We start from the raw sequence: 23,186 nt of genomic DNA, 5'->3' as shown, positions 1-23,186 counted from the left end.
ATTAAAATGCAGTATGAAATTGTATTTAAAAGTGATAGGATGTTCATGTTATACTTGCCTTCCTCGAAACTCTCCTGCTGCTGCTCAAACTGCTCAGAAGATGGCGGCTCCTGGTACTGGTCCAAAGGCTCCGCGTCTACTCACGATCGCAACGCCAAAACATAGTTCAGCACATACACATACATGCAACGAGAACCAAATATAAGAAATAGTACAACATTTCATAGAAACAGCACAAAAAACTATTCTAAAACTATTCTACGCGTTATAACGATCGCGTGGATATAAAGAACACCTAAAACGGAACTAAGACGCGAAATCTAGGGCTAAAACAAGATCCAGGGACCTATCTGCGAGAAAAACCTAACTTCCAGGGGTTCTGGGCAAAAACCAGGGACCCCAACGTAATTAAAGGCTAGACGCAGGGGCTAACACGCTAAAACTTCAAGAAAGGACCGGAAAACCTAAATCTAGAAAGCCCAGGGGGGTCAAAAGGGAAGAAAAGGATCTATCTGCAAATATATTTGAACTACGGTTGGACCGCGGAGAAAAACTCAGGGGCTCTTTAGAAAGATCGCCAGGCCGAACCGGTATGGGCGATGCTCGGCCGTTGGATCGTGATCGAAGGCTCTGGTCGGAGGGGTATGCGGGATCTAATCCTACGCATCCATCACGGATCGTGCGGCTGAGGACTCTCCGGCCGGGCTCTGGCGGCGGCGGGTGTTGGGCACGGCGGAGGGCGACTGGGGCTCGCCGGAGGACATGCGATTGGGTGCTTCCGGCCTCGATTCAGGGTACGGCTAGCACGGGGAGAGAGAGTGGATGACGACGAACCCATCTGGGCAGTCCGTGCGGTGGATCGGGTCGGGTTGGGTCTCGCCACGGCGGAGGGCGGCACGAGGTCACGGTAACGAGGGGCGCGCTCATGCAGAGGGGGGGAAAGGGGACAGGAAACGGGCGTGGCATGCTCCTTACCACTCCGGGGTGCTGTGACGGCAGTTAGGGGCCGAAGATTGGCGGCGCCGGGGTGGTGTTGCGGTAGCGCAAGAGCTCGGTCGACGGCGGCGGCTCCAATCCGAGCGGCGGTGCAGCTGCGCAAGGACACGGGGGGGGGAAGTTGGAGAGGTAGTGGCGGCTGAGGAGGAGTGAGAGAGAGCTGCGGCTAAGAAGGGTGGGGCGGTCCTCGGCATGCGGGTCATTCGCGCAACGGCCCCCGCGCCTCCCACGGACTCGTTGCGGCTGACCGAATCCAAGCGCGGGCGGTTTCTAGAAGGGAAAGGAGGCTCGGGTGCTGGCCAGGGCGCGGGCTCGGATGCGGCGCAAGGGCTCGGGGCGTGCGGCAGAGTGGTGCCACGGCCAGCGGCAGAGCGGCCGGCCGGCGGGGAAGAAAAATAGAGGAGGGTCGGGCACTGGAGGAAGGAGGAAAGGGGAAAGGAGGCGCTGACGCGCGGGGCCGGCCTGGCAGAGAGAGAAATGAGAGGAGGGCGCGTGGGGTGGCCGGGCTGAGGGAGCTGGGCCTCGGCGGCCCATGCGGGGAAAGGAGGGAAAGGAGGGGGAAGCACTGGGCCGGCGTGGAGAGAAGAAAGGGATGGTGGGCCTGCGCGGGAAGGGGAAGGGCCGGCCCAAGGGAGAGAGGGAAAGGGAAGCAGGCCGGCTGCTGGGCTCTACCCTCTTCTTTTTCTTTTCTTTTTTCTCTTCTACTATCAACCACTCAAACAAACCTATTTGAATTCAAAAAAAACTGGAATTCAAATCCTATGAACTCAACACAAAGAAAACAATGCTCCAGCATGAATGCACAAACATGTTGACCTTATAATTAATTTTATTTCTTTATGTTATAAAATTACTTTAAATGCAAGATAAATTAGAAAAACCCTGGAAATTTTATTTAAGCCCAAATAAATTCATTAAAGTTTAAGGAAATTACCTTAGGGTGTTACAAACCTACCCCCCTTACAGGAATCTCGTCCCGAGATTCGAATAGGCTAACTAGCAAAGAGATCGGGATATGTCTTCCTTAGCTCATCTTCTCGCTCCCAGGTCGCCTCATCCTCCGTATGATGACTCCACCGAACACGGCACATTTTGATCTTCTTGTTTCTGGTAACTCTCTCAGATGTCTCCAGAATCTTCACCGGATGCTCGACATAGGTCAGGTCCTCCTGCACATCCAACCCTTCTATCGGTGCTTGCTCTTCTCGCACCCTCAAGCACCTCTTCAGCTGAGACACATGAAACACATCATGCACTCCTGAGAGACTGGGAGGTAACTCCCAATGATATGCCACTTCACCTTTCCGTTCCAACACCTTGAACGGACCAATGTATCGAGGGGCTAGCTTTCCTCTCATATTAAACCTGCGGATTCCTCTCATCGGCGAGACCTTTAGGTATACATAATCACCCACTGCAAAGGTCAGATCTCGACGACGCACATCCGCATAACTTTTCTGACGAGTCTGAGCGACCCTCAGGTTCTCGCGCACTTGCTGTACCAGCTGTTCTGCCTCCTCCACGATATCCGGGCCAAACACCTGCCTCTCGCCAATCTGATCCCAATACAGCGGAGTCCTGCACTTCCGACCATACAGGGCCTCGAAAGGGGATTTCTTCAGACTGGCCTGATAGCTGTTGTTATACGAAAACTCCGCATACGGCAGGCATTTATCCCAGCTGGTATCATACTGAATAGCGCAGGCTTGGAGCATATCCTCCAACACTTGGTTGGTTCTTTCTGTTTGCCCATCTGTCTGAGAATGGTACGCAGTACTGAAGCGTAGCTTCGTATCCAACGAATCATGTAACTGCTCCCAGAACCGTGAAGTGAACTGAGATCCTCGATCAGATATGATCTTCTTAGGAACACCATGCAGACATACAATTCTGGAGATGTACAACTCTGCGAGTCTAGCACCGGAGTAGGTAGTGTTCACCGGAATGAAGTGAGCGACCTTCGTCAACCGATCCACTACTACCCATATGGAGTTGTACCCTTTCTGAGTACGAGGCAAGCCAACGATGAAATCCATAGTGATCTCCTCCCATTTCCACTCTGGGATCTTCAACGGCTGCAATAACCCTGCTGGCCTCTGATGTTCTGCCTTGACACGCTGACATGTGTCGCAGATAGCCACGTACTCCGCAACGGAACGCTTCATTCCATACCACCAGAATCGTTCCTTCAGGTCGTAATACATCTTCATGCTGCCTGGATGAATAGAATATGCTGTATCATGAGCCTCACTCAGAATCAACTTCCTGAGATCTGCTACATCTGGCACACATATCCGACCCTTAAACCACAAGGTACCCTGATCATCCTCTCCGAAATGAGGTGCCTTGCCAATCTTGAGCAGTTCACGGATCTCCTGCAGCTTCTTATCTTCTTTCTGATGCTGCCTGATCTCTGCCTCTAGAGTGGGTTCTGCCTCGAATGACGCACTCGAGGTGTGATGCAAGAAACTCAGACTCAGCTGCTCAAACTCCTCGCATAACTCCTGAGGCATCTGAAAAGCCACGGCCATGTTAACATAGCTCTTCCTGCTCAGAGCATCCGCTACAACATTGGCCTTGCCCGGATGATAGTGAATCTCCAGGTCATAATCCTTGACCAACTCTAGCCATCTTCTCTGCCGCATATTCAGCTCACTCTGAGTGAAAATATACTTGAGGCTCTTGTGATCGGTGTAAATATCACACCTTTGCCCAAACAAGTAATGCCTCCATATCTTCAGAGCATGCACAACTGCGGCTAACTCCAGATCATGAGTGGGATAATTCAGCTCGTGCCGGTGCAATTGCCGCGAAGCATAAGCTATCACTCTGCCTTCCTGCATCAGGACGCAACCAAGACCATCCCTCGAAGCATCACAATACACTGTGAACCTCTTGCTCTGGTCTGGCAGAGTAAGGACTGGCGCCGTAGTCAACCTCTGCTTCAACTCCTCGAAGGCCTTCTGACGCTCATCAGTCCAAGAGAAATCCACACCCTTCTCTAGCAAGGAAGTCAAAGGCTTCGCAATCTTGGAGAAATTCTCGATGAACCTCCGATAATAACCTGCTAAGCCCAGAAAAGAGCGGACTTCCTTCACCGTCTGCGGTACCACCCAGTCAAGTACATCCTTCACCTTTTCGGGGTCCACAGCAATACCTCCCTTGGAGATCACATGACCGAGGAATGGAACCTCGTCAATCCAGAACTCACACTTGCTGAGCTTGGCATACAGCTTGTGCTCTCTGAGCCTCTGCAACACAAGACTCAAATGCTTCTCATGCTCTGCTTCTGACTTGGAATATATCAGGATATCATCAATGAATATCACCACAAAGGTGTCCAGATAATCCATGAAAATCTTGTTCATCAGATGCATGAAGAAAGCCGGAGCATTGGTCAAGCCAAAGGACATGACCGTATACTCGTAAAGCCCATACTTGCAAGTGAATGCCGTCTTCGGGATATCCTCGGAACGAATCTTCAGCTGGTGATAACCCGAACGCAGATCAATCTTCGAGAACACACAAGCGCCCTGGAGCTGATCAAAGAGATCCTCAATACGGGGCAATGGATGCTTGTTCTTGATGGTGACTGCATTCAGATCCTGATAATTGACGCACATTCTCTTCGCGCCATCCTTCTTCTCTATGAGCAAAACAGGAAAAGCCTAAGGAGAGAAACTGCGACGAATATAACCCTTCGCTAGCAACTCATCGACAGTCTTCTTAACTTCCTCATGTTCGACGGGAGTCATACGATAGGGCCGCTTAGCAATAGGAGCTATGCCAGGCAAGAGATCAATAGAAAAGTCAATGTCGCGATCAGGCGGCATACCTGGCAAATCATCCGGAAAGACATCCGGGAATTCAGACACCACGCGAATACCATCCGTGGGTCTAGCCTCCATCTGATGAAGAAATCCAGAAGGCTCTGTGGCACCAGCAGTAACCTCCTGACCATCCGGTGCTGACAGAAGAACCGTCCTCTGAGCACAATCTATCCGGACTCCCCACTTAGCAAGAGTCTCCATCCCGAGGATCACATCAATGCCCTTGGTGTCTAGCACCATCAGATTAGCACTGAACTCTACCCCCCTTATGACAACACTGACTCTGGGACAGATGATATGAGACCTCAACTGCCCTCCCGGTGAAGATACCAACATGCCCCTCTTTAATGTGCTAGTATGAATACCATGATGCTCAACAAAAGACTGGGAGATGAAAGAATGCGTAGCACCAGTATCAAAAAGCACTGTAGCAGGATGGGTGTTCACCATAAACGTACCAATGACCACATTAGGAGCCTCGGCCGCTGACTCGGCCATCACGTGGTTCACCCTGCCCTGAGCTGGGGCCTTGGGCGGTGCTGCACACCCCTGCTGTCCTGCCTGCGCCTTCCGAGGGTAGACGTTGGCGTAGTGCCCTGGCTCGCCGCAGTGGAAGCACACTCGAGGAAGTGCAGCGACCTGCTGCCCAGGAGGAGGAGTGGGCGCTCCCTGCCTCTGAGCTGGTGGAGCCGGAGGCGCTGGAAGCCTCTGGCCCTGTCCCGCCTGCTGCTGCGGCTGAGGACGAGGCAGAAACTGCTGCCGCTGCTGGTACTGCTGGGGCGGCCTCTGCTGCTGCGGCTGCGGTGGATGCTGATATCGGGGACGAGTGTTGCTGCCCGAAGAGGATGGAGCCATCTTTCTCTTCTTATCCTCAATCTCCCGGCGCTTACGCTCGGTGTTGAGGGCAGCATCAACCAGTTGGTTGAAGTTGTCGAAGCGGTGGTTCAGCAGCGCATACTGGATGTGATCATCCAGTCCTTCCTTGAAATACTCCTGCTTGTCGCTATCACGGGCGACGTCAGCATGGGCGTAGCGGGCAAGCTGAAGGAAACGGTCACGGTACTCCGTCACCGTCATAGACCCCTGAAACAACGAACACAGATAACAAGGATAGAAATCGCTCAATGTGTCAGGCTTACGAAAAGAAATCAAGGATAGCTCGAAGCTCAACAGAAATTGCAGGGAATTCCATTTGATTTACCTGCTTAAGGGCACGGAACTCCTTCTGCTTCATCTTCATAATCCCCTCAGGAATATGGTGGCTCCTGAAGCGCTCACGGAACTGGACCCAGGTGAGAGAGTCGCGGTCCTGAGCCGGGTAGGACTCCCACCAGTCGAGAGCGGAGCCTCGCAGCCGTCCTGCTGCGTACAGAACTCGCTCTCGGTCGTCGCACTGAGCAACCACCAACTGGCGCTCCACTGAGCGAAGCCAGTCGTCCGCCTGGAGTGGGTCCGTGGCGTGAGAGAAGGTCGGAGGATGACCTCTCAGGAAATCCGCACGCCGATCACGAGGCTGAGGTGGCGGTGGAGGCGGTGGCTGGGCGTGGATATGCTGCAGAGCCTGAACGGTATTGTTCAGGGTCGCCATCATCTGCATCTGGAGCTGGAAGAACTGCTCCGGGGTCAGTGGTGGCGGCATTGGCAGCGCCTGACCAGTACTCTGGTCGTTCTGCTTCCGTTGGTCAGAACCGGAACCAGTGCGCCTGGTGTTCACCATCTGATTGCAACAACCGAAATTTTTATGAGAACAAGATATGGTGCAGCTGCGGAAATGAAACTTCGGAAGGATATGACATAGAGAAAGAAATATAGGTTTTACCCCCAACGATCTAACTCAATTTTTTTTATTTTTTTTTGTTCAAGTTGGGTTAGGGTCGATTTGCATGAACAGGTTTAACTACTAGACTATGCAATCAACCAAAAATCCAAATCAAACATTTGCACAATAACAAACATTCAATATTCACAACTTAGTCGAGTTTATCACACTACTCGACCAACACACTTGTTCTAGCGTATTTCCATTGGGACAACCTAAACTTATAGCTTATAGGGTTAGACAATCAGGCCAACGTCTACGGAAAACTCAAGCTATTTCTCAGAAAAGATAGGAGAGAGATGGCAAATCAAGGACTTAAGACTCAAGGAATAGAAGTAGGAATTGATGTTTGAAGATTTGCGGAAGCAAGGCAAGAGAAAAGAAGTCCTATACTCGTCCAATTATATCTAGGCTTCGTCTTACAGTCGATATGGCTCTGATACCGATCCTGTCACACCCGATTTATAAAGAACATAAATCGAGCAATCATATATGCGCCAGGATCAAGTCACGCATATATACAACAGAATCATCAAGATATCACAACACACATCACGAATACATTAATATAAATCATAAATAAATCGTAAATGAATCATTTTATTACAACCGAATCAAGAATCGGTTCAAGAGTTGCGGAAGCGTAAAAGAGATACATGAAGAGTAGGGCGCCACAGGGACGTCGACTGGGAGACAAACGCCTAGAAGTCGTCGAAGCCGCTGACGTAGTCCTCCACGTTGCCGGGCACTGAGCAGCAGTCGAAGATATCCGAAATAGAACAGAAGAGTAGAGAGGCAAGTGTGAGTACAAACTAGTACTCAACAAGTATAACACAAACTATGAGGCTCTAGGCTAGCTGACTCAACTGCATTAGCTTTTAGTCTTGGCAATTTTTTATTAAAACTATTTACTATAAGTGGATGAATTACCATAACCCAGGTTGCATAAGAAATTAATCAGTATTAATTAAGAACTACTGAGAACCATCCAAACCAAAACCACCCGGGGAATCTCCCTAATCAAAGGTTGATAACCCCACTAATCAGACGGAGGATCTGGGCCGCTCATGACTGTGAGCATAGCTGATATATCAGTTTTACACACTCGAGAGGTTGCACAACTTTACCCACAAGTCGTGAGCTACTCTAGTTGTTCATCACACTTCCTTAGGTGAGATGGCTAGCAAGCACACTACGAAACCGTTACAAAGGACCACGTTGGTAAGGTGTAACCGCTAAGGTTTCTGGATCAGCGACGATGGGGCCCACCTCCGGGGGTACAAGACACACAGCACAGACCAAGCCGGAGGAGCAGGGACCATTGAAGCTTACCACCCCTCTTGCCCACGCAGGTAAGTTACTCCCGAACCAAAATGACCTAATTAATAAGTCAAGACCGTCCCATTCCAGTCTTGTGGTTGCGCGGTTGTCCCAGGTTGTCACTCTATGAACCGGTCCTTATGGAGAGTGGCCAACCAAGCACTAAGCACCGTGCTGGCCCCCTAAACCATGTTTCTATCAAAAACATCTTTTAAGGAGACGTGAACCACTCAAGCACACAGCACAGAGTGCCACTCTCAGAATTAAGTTGCATAAGACCATTAATCAAATTTAATTAAAAACGACCAAGATATGTTATAGCGCAGCAACCTAGCACAACTAACCAAAATGCAACCCAAAGGATATATATATATAGGATATAAAGTGGCTAGGAAATCCTTATAGGCATACAGAATTAAAATGCAGTATGAAATTGTATTTAAAAGTGATAGGATGTTCATGTTATACTTGCCTTCCTCGAAACTCTCCTGCTGCTGCTCAAACTGCTCAGAAGATGGCGGCTCCTGGTACTGGTCCAAAGGCTCCGCGTCTACTCACGATCGCAACGCCAAAACATAGTTCAGCACATACACATACATGCAATGAGAAACAAATATAAGAAACAGTACAACATTTAATAGAAACAGCACACAAAACTATGCTAAAACTATTCTACACGTTATAACGATCGCGTGGATATAAAGAACACCTAAAACGGAACTAAGACGCGAAATCTAGGGCTAAAACAAGATCCAGGAACCTATCTGCGAGAAAAACCTAACTTCCAAGGGGTTCTGGGCAAAAACCAGGGACCCCAACGTAATTAAAGGCTAGACGCAGGGGCTAACACGCTAAAACTTCAAGAAAGGACCGGAAAACCTAAATCTAGAAAGCCCAGGGGGGTCAAAAGGGAAGAAAAGGATCTATCTGCAAATATATTTGAACTACGGTTGGACCGCGGGTTAATTCGAGAAAAACTCAGGGGCTCTTTAGAAAGATCGCCAGGCCGAACCGGTATGGGCGATGCTCGGCCGTTGGATCGCGATCGAAGGCTCTGGTCGGAGGGGTATGCGGGATCTAATCCTACGCATCCACCACGGATCGTGCGGCTAAGGACTCTCCGGCCGGGCTCTGGCGGCGGCGGGTGTTGGGCACGGCGGAGGGCGACTGGGGCTCGCCGGAGGACACGCGATTGGGTGCTTCCGGCCTCGATTCGGGGTATGGCTAGCACGGGGAGAGAGAGTGGATGACGACGAACCCATCTGGGCAGTTCGTGCAGCGGATCGGGTCGGGTTGGGTCTCGCCACGGCGGAGGGCGGCACGGGGTCACGGTAACGAGGGGCGCGCTCACGCAGAGGGGGAAAGGGGACAGGAAACGGGCGCGGCGTGCTCCTTACCACTCCGGGGTGCTGTAACGGCAGTTAGGGGCCGAAGATTGGCGGCGCCGGGGTGGTGTTGCGGTGGCGCAGGAGCTTGGTCGACGGCGGCGGCTCCAATCCGAGCGGCGGTGCAGCGGCGCAAGGACACGGGGGGGGGGGGGGGGGGAAGTTGGAGAGGTAGTGGCGGCTGAGGAGGAGCGAGAGAGAGCTGCGGCTAAGAAGGGTGGGGCGGTCCTCGGCGTGCGGGTCATTCGCGCAACGGCCCCTGCGCCTCCCGCGGCCTCGTTGTGGCTGACCGAATCCAAGCGCGGGCGGTTTCTAGAAGGGAAAGGAGGCTCGGGTGCTGGCCAGGGCGCGGGCTTGGATGCGGCGCAAGGGCTCGGGGCGTGCGGTAGAGTGGGGCCATGGCCAGCGGCAGAGCGGCCGGCCGGCGGGGAAGAAAAACAGAGGAGGGTCGGGCACTGGAGGAAGGAGGAAAGGGGAAAGGAGGCGCTGACGCGCGTGGCCGGCCTGGCAGAGAGAGAAATGAGAGGAGGGCGCGTGGGGTGGCCGGGCTGAGGGAGCTGGGCCTCGGCGGCCCATGCGGGGAAAGGAGGGAAAGGAGGGGGAAGCACTGGGCCGGCGTGGAGAGAAGAAAGGGATGGTGGGCCTGCGCGGGAAGGGGAAGGGCCGGCCCAAGGGAGAGAGGGAAAGGGAAGCAGGCCGGCTGCTGGGCTCTACCCTCTTCTTTTTCTTTTCTTTTTTCTCTTCTACTCTCAACCACTCAAACAAACCTATTTGAATTCAAAAAAAACTGGAATTCAAATCCCATGAACTCAACACAAAGAAAACAATGCTCCAGCATGAATGCACAAACATGTTGACCTTATAATTAATTTTATTTCTTTATGTTATAAAATTACTTTAAATGCAAGATAAATTAGAAAAACCCTGGAAATTTTATTTAAGCGCAAATAAATTCATTAAAGTTTAAGGAAATTACCTTAGGGTGTTACACACAAGCACCCTGAAGCTGATCAAAGAGATCCTCAATGCGAGGCAATGGATGCTTGTTCTTGATGGTGACTGCATTCAGATCCCGATAATCGACGCACATTCTCTTCGCGCCATCCTTCTTCTCTACAAGCAATACAGGAAAAGCCCAAGGAGAGAAACTACGATGGATATAGCCCTTGGCTAGCAACTCGTCGACAGTCTTCTTAACTTCCTCATGCTCGACGGGTGCCATACGATAGGGCTGCTTAGCAATAGGAGTTGTGCCAGGTAAGAGATCAATTGAAAGCTCAATGTCGCGATCAGGCAGCATACCTGGCAAATCATCCAGAAAGACATCCGGGAATTCAAACACCACGCGAATACCATCCGTGGGTCTAGCCTGCATCTGACAAAGAATTCCAGAAGGCTCCGAAGCACTGACTGTGACCTCCTGTCCATCCGGTGCTGACAAGTGGACAGTCCTTTGAGCACAGTCAATCCTGACACCCCATCTAACAAGGGTCTCCATTCCCAAGATCACATCGATACCCTTGGTGTCTAGCACCATGAGATTGGCACTGAACTCTACCCCCCTTATGACAATACTGACTCTGGAATAGAAGATATGAGACCTCAACTGCCCTCCCGGTGAAGATATTAACATGCCCCTCTTTAATGTGCTAGTATGAATGCCGTGATGCTCAACAAAAGACCGGGTAATGAAAGAATGCGTAGCACCACTATCAAAAAGCACTGTAGCAGGGTGAGTATTGACCATGAACGTACCAATAACCACGTTAGGAGCCTCGGCCACTGACTCAGCCGTCACGTGGTTCACCCTGCCCTGAGATGGCACCTTGGGCTGAGCTGGGCGCCCCTGCTGTCCAGACTGCACCTTCCGGGGACAGACGTTGGCGTAGTGCCCCGGCTCGCCACAGTGAAAGCACACCCGTGGGAGCGCTGGAGTCTGCTGTCCGGCAGGAGGAATGGGCGCTCCCTGCCGCGGAGCTGGTGGAGCAGAGGGCGCCGGAGGTGCTGGAAGCCTCTGGCCCTGTCCCGCCTGCTGCTGCTGCTGAGGACGAGGCGGGTACTGCTGCTGTCGCTGCTGGTACTGCTGGATCTGCCTCTGATGCTGCTGCTGCTGCTGCTGCGGGTACTGGTACCGAGGCCGGGTGTTGCTGCCAGTCGCAGCAGGAGCCATCTTCCTCTTCTTGTCCTCAATCTCCCGGCGTTTACGCTCGGTGTTGACGGCAGCATCGACCAGCTGGTTGAAGTTGTCGAAACGGTGGTTCATGAGCGCGTACTGCAGGTGGTCATCCAGTCCCTCCCTGAAGCGCTCCTGCTTATCGCCGTCATTGGCGACCTCAGCGGGGGCGTAGCGAGCGAGCTGGAGGAAATGATCACGGTACTCGGTCACCGTCATAGCTCCTGAAATAATAATCACCGGAAAAAGAGGATGGAATCTTACTCAGCATTTCTTATGACAAGGGTGGGTTTGAGCTCAAAAGAAATTGCGAAAAGATTTTACTCTAATTTACCTGCTTAAGCGCAAGGAACTCCTTGTGCTTCATCTTCATTACTCCAGCGGGGATGTGGTGGTTCCTGAAACGCTCCCGGAACTGGACCCAAGTGAGGGCGTCACGGTCCCGAGCTGGGTAGGACTCCCACCAGTCAAGAGCTGAGCATCGCAGCTGCCCTGCTGCGTATATGACTCGCTCCCTGTCGTCGCACTGAGCGACATCCAACTGGCGTTCCACTGAACGAAGCCAGTCGTCAGCCTGGAGTGGATCAGCCGCATGGGAGAACGTCGGTGGGTGACCCCTCAGAAAGTCCGCGCGCCTGTCGCGGGGCTGCTGCGGTGGAGGAGGTGGTGGCTGAGCGTGGATCTGCTGCAGAGCCTAAATAGTGTTGTTCAGAGTAGCCATCATCTGCATCTGGAGTTGGAAGAACTGCTCCAGAGTCAGAGGTGGAGGCATCGGTAGCGGCTGGTCGGTACCCTGGTTGTTCTGCCCCTGCTGGCCAGGACCGGTGCCGGTGCTCCTGGTGTTCACCATCTGTTTGCAGCAGAACAAAATTTATAAGAGAGAGATATTGCACAACTTCTGGAAGGAAACTCTGTCAGGATAAAATAGGGAGTAAAGAGTGTACGTTTTATCCCCCGACGATCTATCTCAATTTTTTATCATTTAATTCAGGTTCGCGTTAAAATCGATTTGCATGAGCAAGTTTAACTTCTAGTCTATGCAATCAACCAAAAATCCAAATCAAACATTCTGCACAATCACAAACATTCAATATTCAAACATTAGTCGAGTTTATCACACCGCTCGACTAAAACAAACATACGCTCTAGCGTATTTTTCTTGTAAGGGCATCCTAGGCTTATGAGGACAGACAAAATTGTAGGCCAACGTCTACGGAAAATACCAGACAAACCCTCGGAAAATGCAGAGAGGATTAGCAAAATCGAGGTTTAGAGCTCAAGGAATAGAAATAGAAATGAGTGTGTGAGTTTTGCGGAAGCAAGGCAAGAGAAAGGAAATCCCTAAAGTCGACCATTTCTATCTAGGCTTCGTCCTACAGTCGACACGGCTCTGATACCAATTCTGTCACACCCGATTTATAAGAGCATAAATCGAGCAATCATATATGTGCCAGGATCAAGTCACGCATATATACAACAGAATCATCAAAATATCACAACACGTATCTCGAAATAAATGCGTATAAATTATAATGAATATCTTTATTACAACTGAATCAAGAATCAGTTCAAGGAATGCGGAAGCGTAAAATAAATACATGAAAAGTAGGGAGCCACAGGGACGTCGGCTGGGAGACAATGCCTAGAAATCGTCGAGTCCGCTGATGTAGTTCTCCACGTCGCCTGGTACTGAGCAGCAGTCGAAGATGTCCCAGAGAGAACAGAAGAGTAGAGAAGGCAAGGGTGAGTACACAACTTGTACTCAACAAGTATAACACGAATTATGAGGCTCTAGGGTTAGCTGACTCAACTGCATTAGCTTTTAATCTTGGCAAATTTTATTAAAGCTAATTACTACAAGTGGATGAATTACCATAACCCAAGTTACATAATAATTAATCAAGATTAAGCATGAATCTACTGAGAACCAAACCAAACCACCCAAGGTAAACCCCACTAATCAGATGGAGGATCTGGGCCGCTCATGACTGTGAGCACAGCTGATATATCAGTTTTACACTCTCGAGAGGTTGCACAACTTTACCCACAAGTCATGAGCTATGCTAGTTGTTCATCACACTTCCTTAGGTGAGATGGCTAGCAAGCACACTATGAGACCTTTACAAAGGATCACGTTAGTAAGGTGTAACCGCTAAGGTTTCTGGATCAGCGACGATGGGGCCCACCTCACGGGGGTACAAGACACACAGCACAGACCAAGCCGGAGGAGCAGGGACCATTGAAGCTTACCACCCCTCTTGCCCCGCAGGTAAGTTACTCTCAAACCAAAATGACCTAATTAGTAGGTCAAGACAGTCCCATTCCAGTCTTGTGGTTGCACGGTTGTCCCAGGTTGTCGCTCTATGAACCGGTCCTTATGAAGAGTAGCCAACCAAGCACTAAGCACTGTGCTGGCCCCCTAAACCATGTTTCTAACAAAAACATATTTTAAGAGACGTGAGCTGCTCAAGCACACAGCACAGAGGGCCACTCTCAGGATCAAGTTGCATATACCATTAATCAAATTTAATTAAAAAGAACCATAATATGTGAGAGCGCAGCACCTAGCACAACTAACCAAAATGCAACCCAAGGTATTTATATAAAGGATAAAAGTGGCTAGGAAATCCTTATAGGCATACAGTATTAAAATACAGTATGGAGTTGTATTTAAAAGTGATAGGATGTTCATGTTATACTTGCCTTCCTCAAAGTTCTCCTGCTGCTGCTCAAACTGCTCTGCAGAAAGGGGCTCCTGGTACTCGTCCAAAGGCTCAGCGTCTACTCACGATCGCAACGCCAAAACATGGTCCAGCACATACACATTCATGCAAACAAAAACAAAAGATAAGAAACAGTACAACATTACATAAAACAGCACACAAAACCATGGTAGAACTATTCTACGCGTTACAACAATCGCGTGAGCACAAAAACCACCTAAAACGGAGCTAAGACGCGGAATCTAGAGCTAAAACAATGTCCAGGGGCTTTTCTGCGAGAAAACAGAACTTCCAGTGGGTTTCTAGGCAAAAACTAGGGACCTAGACGTAATTAAACTATAGACACAGGGTCTAACGTGTAGAACTACGCTCCAGGGATGGCGGACCCTATTTCTGGAAAGCTCAGGGGCTTCGGTGCAAAAATAGGGCTCAACTGGAATTATCTTTGAACGGAGGTGGACTGCGGGTTGATTCCATGGAAGCTCAGGGGCTCTTTAACAAAACTGCCATGGCTGAAGGGGTATCTTCTAATATGGGCCGTCGGATCTGGATCGAATGGTTCAGACCCAATCTAGTTCGGACGGTCCGATCTGCACAGCGGGGGTCCGGACGGTCCGATCTGGTTGGGCTCACGGGGACGGCGGGGCGGTCGCCGGAATTTGACTCCCGCGGCGGCGCACGGCTCGGGCTCACCGGAGCTCCTCAAATCCGATGCTCTGAGGGTCAAAACTACTCGAGCTCGGGTCTGGGATGGCCTACGCGACATGGGTAATCCACCTAGGGTTACTGCGGGGCTCGGGGAGGTCTCAGGCGGCGCGCACGACGACGGGGGTGGATCGGCACGGCGGCGCATCGCCGGCGCACGCTTTCCAGCTACAAGAGCGAGCCTTGGTCCACGACATCTAGCGCAAGATGACCAGGAGGATGATGTGGTGCTCACCGAGGGCTTGAGGTGGGTTGAGGTACGGCGGAGGGTGACCGTCGACAATGGCCGGCAGTGGAGACGGGTCGGGCTTCGCAGGAAGGTCGATGCAGAGGCGCTCCGGGCTTCTGGTCACCGTGGGTCGACTCGTGGAGATCCTGCGAAGGTCCTACGGGGGTTAGGGAGGTCCGAGGATCACCGGCGGCGAGGAATCGCAAGGGCGGAGCAGGATACCAGCGGCGGTCCTCGGGCTCGATTCCGGCGCGGGCAGGGCTCGGGGTCGAGAGTGGAAGCCTCGGGGAGCTTCCTGGCGGGACAGCGTAGCTGCTACGAGCCTTGGCCGGAGCTAGGATGCACCGCAGCGGCCGGCCCACGACGGAGCAGAGGTGCTGCACGGCGGAGCAAGATGCCGGTGGTGCTGGGGATTCGGGGCGGCTGCAGTGCGGCGGTAGGGCACAAGGAGGGTTTAAGGGAAGGGTTACAGGGGCCAATTAAGGAAGAGGCCGGTGGTTTGGGCGTGCGTGCCCCGGTGGGGATTGCGGTCATGATCCGCGTGGGAGAAGCGGATCGTGCAACCGTCCTGCGCGATTCGGCTCGGGGAAAGAAGCTTTTGGAAGGAGGGCGCGCACGGGAGACTAGCCGATGGGCTCGTGTTCGGGTATGGGGTGGAGCGGGGCCACGTGCAGCGACGGCACGGCGGGGCGGAACAGAGGGAGCCGGCGTGGGGAAGAAGAAGGGAAGGAAGGAGATGGTCACCGACAGGTGGGACCGGACTACCAGAAGAGAGAGCTGCGGAAATGACTGAGAAAAGCACGGGAATGACTGAGAAAAGAACGGAAATGACTGAGAAAAGAATAAATGACTGAGAGAAAAGAAGGAATGACTGACCTACTTTCCTGTTTCCTCCCTTTACTTTTTCAAACCAACTCGATTCTATTTGAATTCAACTCCTATGCACTCAACCAAATAAAACTTATGCACCAGCATGAATGCACAAACATGTTGAACCTAAAATAAATTTTAATTCTTTGTTAATTAAATTATAAATAAATGCAAGCTAGGCAAAATAAATCCTTAGAAAATTACTGGAGCCCAATTAAATTCATTATAAATCTTGAAATTTTACTTTAGGGTGTTACACACAACAGTAGGGTGTTGCACGACCCCCTATGCCTCAGCAGGATGGCCCAAGGCCGATTGCTCAGCAGCCAGCTCATCCGAGCAACGCAAATTGTTGCTTTAATTGTGGGAGTTCTAGCCACTTTGCACGAGTATGCCCCCACCCTAGGCAGCCAAATCAGGGACAAGGTTCTAATCAGAACAATAAGAACAAGGGAAAAAGACAGACTGTTCAAGTTCAATAGGGAAGGATCAATTTCACTACACTTGCTGATCTTCCAAAAGGTGCACCAGTGACGTCAGTTACATTCTATATCCACAACAAGCCTGTAATTATATTATTTGATTCTGGTGCATCCCATAGTTTTATTAGTGCAAAATTTGGTGCAAAAGTGGGCTTGGATTTTTGTCACACAAAAGGGTCATACCTAATATCAACACCTGATGGTAAAATTGCTTCCAACCAAATCATAAGGCACGTACCGATCAAGTTGGGTAGTAAACCTATCAAAACCGACCTTATCCTTTTGGCACTTGAAGACATGGACTTTATTTTTGGGATGAATTGGATGGCTCTGCGTGGGGTTACATTAGACATTTCTCCCCGTGCCATGGAAATAAACTCACCCAGTCACGGAGCCAATACTCTTTTCCTACCTTCTCAGGAATGCATAAATTCCTATACTTTCACAATGGAAGGAGTCAAACCAGAAGATATTCCAATGGTATGCAAGTTCGCCGATATTTTTCCGAATGACTTGCCAGGAATGCCACCGGATAGGGACATTGAGTTCATTATCGAACTGCAGCCAGGCACTGCACCTGTCTCAAAAAAGACCCTATAGAATGCCACCCAAGGAGTTGGCCGAATTGAAACTACAACTGTAGGAACTTATATATAAAACTTTCATTCATCCTAGTGCATCACCTTGGGGTTGCCCAGCCCTATTTATGAAGAATAAGGATGATAGTTTGAGGTTGTGTGTGGACTACCGGCCCCTCAATGCGGTGACAGTCAAAAATAAATATCCACTTCCCCGCATTGATGTTTTCTTCGATCAATTAGTGGGAGCCAGATTCTTCTCAAAAATTGAACTTCGCTCTGGCTATCATCAGATCAAGATTCATCCATGTGAGATCCCTAAGACTACCTTTCCCACACGATACGGACTCCTTGAGTTCCTAGTCATGTCTTTCGGGCTCACAAATGCTCCTGCCTACTTCATGTATCTCATGAATTCGGTAATCTTGCCCGAACTTGATAAGGTCATTGTGGTTTTTATTGATGACATCCTTATTTATTCCAAGAATGAGAAGATCATGCTAAGCACCTGCACATTGTTCTCCAGCGTCATAGAGACCATCAGCTTTATGCTAAGTTTTCCAAGTGTGAATTCTGGCTGGATAGTGTAAAATTTTTGGGCCACACTATTTCTAGCGTAGGCATAGCCATTGATCCTAGCAAAGTACAAGACGTGATGGATTGGAAACCTCCCACCTCCATCCATCAGACTCGCAGTTTCCCTGGTTTAGCTGGTTATTATCGCTGCTTTATTCTGGACTTCTCCAGAATTGCTAAGCCTATGACTGAACTATTGAAGAATGTAGTAAATTTTTTGTGGAGCGAGAAATGTGAAAAAGCTTTCCACACTCTTCGGGAACACTTGACTACAGCCCTAGTCTTATCTCAACCTGATAACACCAAGCCATTCGATGTTTATTGTGACGCATCCGGCACTAGTCTTGGTTGTGTGCTTATGCAAGACAATCAAGTCATTGCCTATGCTTCACAAGCTCTTCGACCTCATGAACAGAATTATCAAACACATGATCTCAAGCTAGCAGCTGTAATTCATGCTCTAAAGATATCGAGACATTATCTTATGAGCACTTATTGCAATGTCTACACTGATCACAAAAGTCTCAAATATATCTTCACCCAAGCTGATCTAAATATGAGACAAAGAAGATGGTTGGAATTGATCAAAGATTATGATCTTGAGGTACACTATCACCCAGGAAAGGTTAATGTAGTCGCAGATGCGCTAAGCTGCAAGACTCATTGCAATTGCTTGTCCGTAGAATTCTATAATGGAACGTTATGTCATGAGATGAGGAAACTCAATTTGGAAATGATTCCCCAAGGCACTCTAACCACATTTCCATTGAACCAACCCTCCACGATTGAATCGTCATGGCACAATTACATGATGAAGGTGTTAAAATCATCAAGCAAAAACTCTCTCAAGGAGAGGAGAAATATAAATATTTTTGCCAAGATAAGAATGGAGTTCTATGGTTTGAATCTCGCATAGTGGTTCCAAAGAATCATGAGCTCCGAAAATTAATTCTTGACGAGGCACATCTTTAAAAGCTCTCTATTCATCCGAGTAGTAGCAAAATGTATCAAGATCTTAAGCAAAACTTTTGGTGGACTAGAATGAAAAGAGAAATTGCCAAGTATGTCTCAAAATGTGACACATGTCAGAGGGTTAAAGCTAGCCACTTGAAAGTAACTGGTACACATCAACCCTTTCCTATACCATCATGGAAATAGGAAGACATAAGTATGGATTTCATTGTTGGATTGCCCAACGTCTCCCAAAAGCACTATTCCATATGGGTTATCATGAATAGACTCACGAAAACGGCAAATTTTATTTCGGTAAACACTACCTACTGATGAGGACATCACTTATTTGGATGCACACAACACTTCTCCGCTGGACATTCAAGGCCCAATCACTAGAGCTCGTGCACGACAATTGAATTTAGAGGTGAGCTCGTTCCTAAGCATTTCAACTTATGATTTTGAGAATAGATTGCTACCTAATAATTATATTGTTATTAGGAACCAAGAAGAGGACCAGGAGATGCATGGAGAAGGGCTTGGAGGTGTGGAGGTACAGCAAGGGAGTGCAAGCCAAGTTGGAGACCCAATCCAAGTCGACTTTGAGTCCTCCTTGGAGTCTAGGAACAGTCTGCCTTAAATTGAACGCCCAGGCCACATACAGAGTCGGATTTGGACGTTCTATATATGGTTGGAACCAGAATTTCATAAGGCTTCCAATGGCACTGGTTGGAACCAGAATTTCATACGGGAATCATCAAAACAAGTGGATATCCAGAATCTATCAGGGTGCTGCGTCACCATCTTTTGGGCCGTTGGCCCATGTATCTTGTTGGAGCCTGTTAGGGTTGCGTCTAGGGGACTTGCATGCTCCTAACTCCTTTTTATTTAGCAGCTATCACCACTTTAGGGTTTGAGTTTTGCTTAGATTCAATCTATCATCAAACAGTGTCGCCGTTCATCGGTTTGTGACACCCCAACTTGTGAGTTTAATCATTCATCTGCAAATTGGTTGCATTCTTCCTTATTCTTGCTTGTGTTCTTCGATTCGCAGGAGGATTAGCCTTCTTGGCGAGGTTGACCGAGCACCGCCGGTCAATAACCAGAGGAGACGTTGTGCTACGATTGCTGGATTCAGAACGTGTTGTTCAGAAGCCGGATCAAATTGTGTAGCGACTCCACCAAATCGAGAGCTATCAGAACCTTTCGGAAGATTGGGAACCTTAGTCTACATCAAGTGGTATCTAGAGACAGGTTTACCATCAGGTTCATCTTACCCTTGTTAGATTTATTTTTCCTTCATCCTAGAGTCCACAGAAAAGCCAAAAAAAATTTATCTCCTTCCTAGACCATGTTTAGCCGTTTGCATAATTCTATTTCAGAGTCCGTAGTGTTAAGTTTGTATCCTAGTTCGTGTCTTTGTTGCTGGTTTAGTTTGTGTTTTAGTTTGGTTGTGTTTCCCTTTTATACTACCATCGTTTCCATATTTGTTTCCCCCACCCGATTCGCATCCGATTCCGATTCAACCACCAGCAAAACCTAATTCGGAGGGTCCTCCTTAAAACGGGCATAACTTTTCGCTCGGAACTCCGATTGGGGTGAAATTATTTTTTCGAAAAGCTATTGAAAAATTGCACATATGATTCCCCCACTACGCCAGGTGCGGCGATCTCAAAAAAATTACAAAACAATTAGGAATGCACTTGATTCGAGCTCTAAAGTTCCAACACCAGTTTTTCCAAACGCTCGCGAATTTCTACCGATCACATCTTTCATCGGTTTGAGCTGATCTTTGGTGTTGTTCCTATTCTTGTGCCCCTGGTTGAGAAAAAAATATCAAAAAAACAAAAATTTGATTCCTACTACTGCTAAAATACAAAATAGGAGGCTTTCACTTGTGGTTTCTCATAGTGCTGCTGGATACTTGTTGATCTTGTCATTGCTGTTCATCATATTCATCCTTGTGCCTTTCTTGTTGACACTACTGCTCTAAGGACATAAGTAGACTAGCAATTAAGGATTAGTAGCTTTGGATATTTATTTAGCATTACTATTTGTTATTGAATTGTGTTCCACTCACATATTTAGCCTTCCTATAGCTCCACATACAACTTCTGGACAGCAGGTTTTTGACCCTTGCAATCGTAGAGCATGCCTCCCAGGTATCATTTACCTTGATGGTAAGACCCTTGTAAGAGTTTGGTAAGGTGTTTTCCTATTGCGGTGTTGATTGAGAGGCACCACTGTCCCTGCGTAGTAGATTATTAGGGATAACCTTCCCTGTTTGTTCCTGTTCTTGTGTCTACAATGGCAGGCGACGATAGATGTGGCACCCCCAAAGATTTCCACAAGTGTGTGAGCCAAGATCAACTACGTGAGGCCATCGAGCAGGGGCATTAGGTGATGACAAACACTATCACCCAGACAATCACCGCCGCTTACAGGCTCCATGAATCTATTGAGCGCTTGGATAAATGGATATCCACTCTAACCGATAAGGTGGTTGCGTTGGAAACTCGTCCCCCACCCAATGAAGATGAGGACGTGATCTATGATGTCCATGGTAACATAGATGAATCAGCCACCAGAGACGCGCGACTTCGACGTCGTCTACGCACCAACACCATAGGTATGGGTGGTAATCGTAACCGCGCTCCCGATGACCCTTATGCTAAGATTAAATTCAGTATACCTTCATTTTCTGGACATTATGATGCTAAGGGATATCTTGATTGGGAGATGACTGTTGAGCAGAAATTTAGTGCCCATCTTGTACCTGAACAACATAGAGTTTGACAAGCCACTAGTGAATTTAAGGATTTTGCTATCATTTGGTGGACTGGTTTAAATTCAGCGGGGCTTGGACCTACTACATGGGCAGAACTTAAGGTTGCTATGCGCGATAGATTTGTTCCCCCTTCTTATCATAGAGATCTGCGTAAGACCTTGATGCGCTTAGAATAGGGAGATAAGTCTGTACAGGACTATAACGGTGAGCTTCAAAAGGGTTTGATGCGTTACGGCATAGTAAAGGGAACTAAGGATCCTATTTGTCATTTTTTCTCGGGTTTGCGGCATGATATTCAGGACATAGTGGATTATAAGGAGTTTAACACCATCAACCAGTTGTTTCAGTTGGCTATGTTTGTAGAAAAGGAGTTGCAGGGACGTGCTTTGGAGGGCACGAGCAAGGTTGGCACCACATACGCTTCGTGTTCGACGCATCGTCCGGGCTGACCAGACCCTCCTCCTTTCGGGTGCCTCCTCCAACGAGCAAGCGACCAACAGATGCCTGAGTAGCTGCACCGCCTAAACCTTCGGATTCAGGTAAAAAATCTTTCCAGGTTCCAGCAGGTGCATCATCTGTGGCTTCTACAGAATGCACGACCGGACTTTAGTGCCACCGTGGTTTTGGCCATGTGCGGAAGGATTGCCCAAGTCAGCGAGCATACATGGCTACAGACGATGGGTACATCAGCACCTCCGACATGGAAGATGACGTAGCAGAAGATGCTACTGCGGAGGTCGATGATGTCCTTGGTAGAGAGGACACGGCAGCTTTTAGGAGCATCATCGTGCACCGAGTACTCAGCATGCAGTTACAACAACTAGAGAAGCTTCAACGCCATAATTTATTCCAGACTTTCTTCGTCATCAACAATCGACGAGCATGTGTCATCATTGATGGAGGTAGCTGCAATAATTTGGTGAGTTCAGATTTGGTCAAGAAGTTAGGCTTCACCATACGCCCCCACCCCCATCCATACCATCTTATGTGGTTTAATGATGCTGGAAAAGCTAAGGTAATACATACTTGCAGAGTTTCATTTTCCATTGGTCCCTATGCTAGTTCTATTGATTGTGATGTAGTACCTATGGAAGCTTGTTCAATTTTATTGGGTCATCCTTAGGAATTTGATAATGATGCTACACACCATGGTCGAAGTAATATATACACTTTTATGCATAAAGGAAAGAAAATTACTTTGTTACCTTTGACCCCTGCTAAAATTGTACAAGCTGATAAAGAACGAGCTGCTAGTTTGAATGATACTAATTCTGAAAATCAGCAAGTTGCTAAGTCTCTTTACCCACCTAAAAAGGATAAAGAAATTAAACTGAAGGATGGTGTCATGCTTTCCAGAAAATGTGACCTTGCTGAAATTTCTGATGATGATGTTGATATGCTTTGGTGTGCACGCAGACCTTGTTTTCACTTGATAATATTGCTAGCTTGATACCTCCTGTTGCCACTAATCTTTTGCAGGAGTATGAGGATATTTTTCCATCTGAGATACCACCGGGACTACCACCTATGAGAGGGATTGAGCATCAAATTGATTTGATTCCGGGTGCAACTTTGCCAAACCGTGCTGCTTATAGAACTAACCCCGAGGAGACTAAGGAAATTCAGCGACAAGTCCAAGACCTTTTGGACCGTGGGTATGTACGTGAAAGCCTTAGTCCTTGTGCCGTTCCTGTTCTTTTGGTTCCTAAGAAAGATGGTACTTGGCGTATGTGTGTTGATTGTAGAGCTATCAATTATATT

This window comes from Panicum hallii, chromosome 4 (assembly GCF_002211085.1).
Source record: "Panicum hallii strain FIL2 chromosome 4, PHallii_v3.1, whole genome shotgun sequence".
In the NCBI taxonomy this organism is placed as follows: Eukaryota; Viridiplantae; Streptophyta; class Magnoliopsida; order Poales; family Poaceae; genus Panicum; species Panicum hallii.
The sequence above is the reverse complement of the archived record's forward strand: the minus strand, read 5'-3'. Positions refer to the sequence as shown.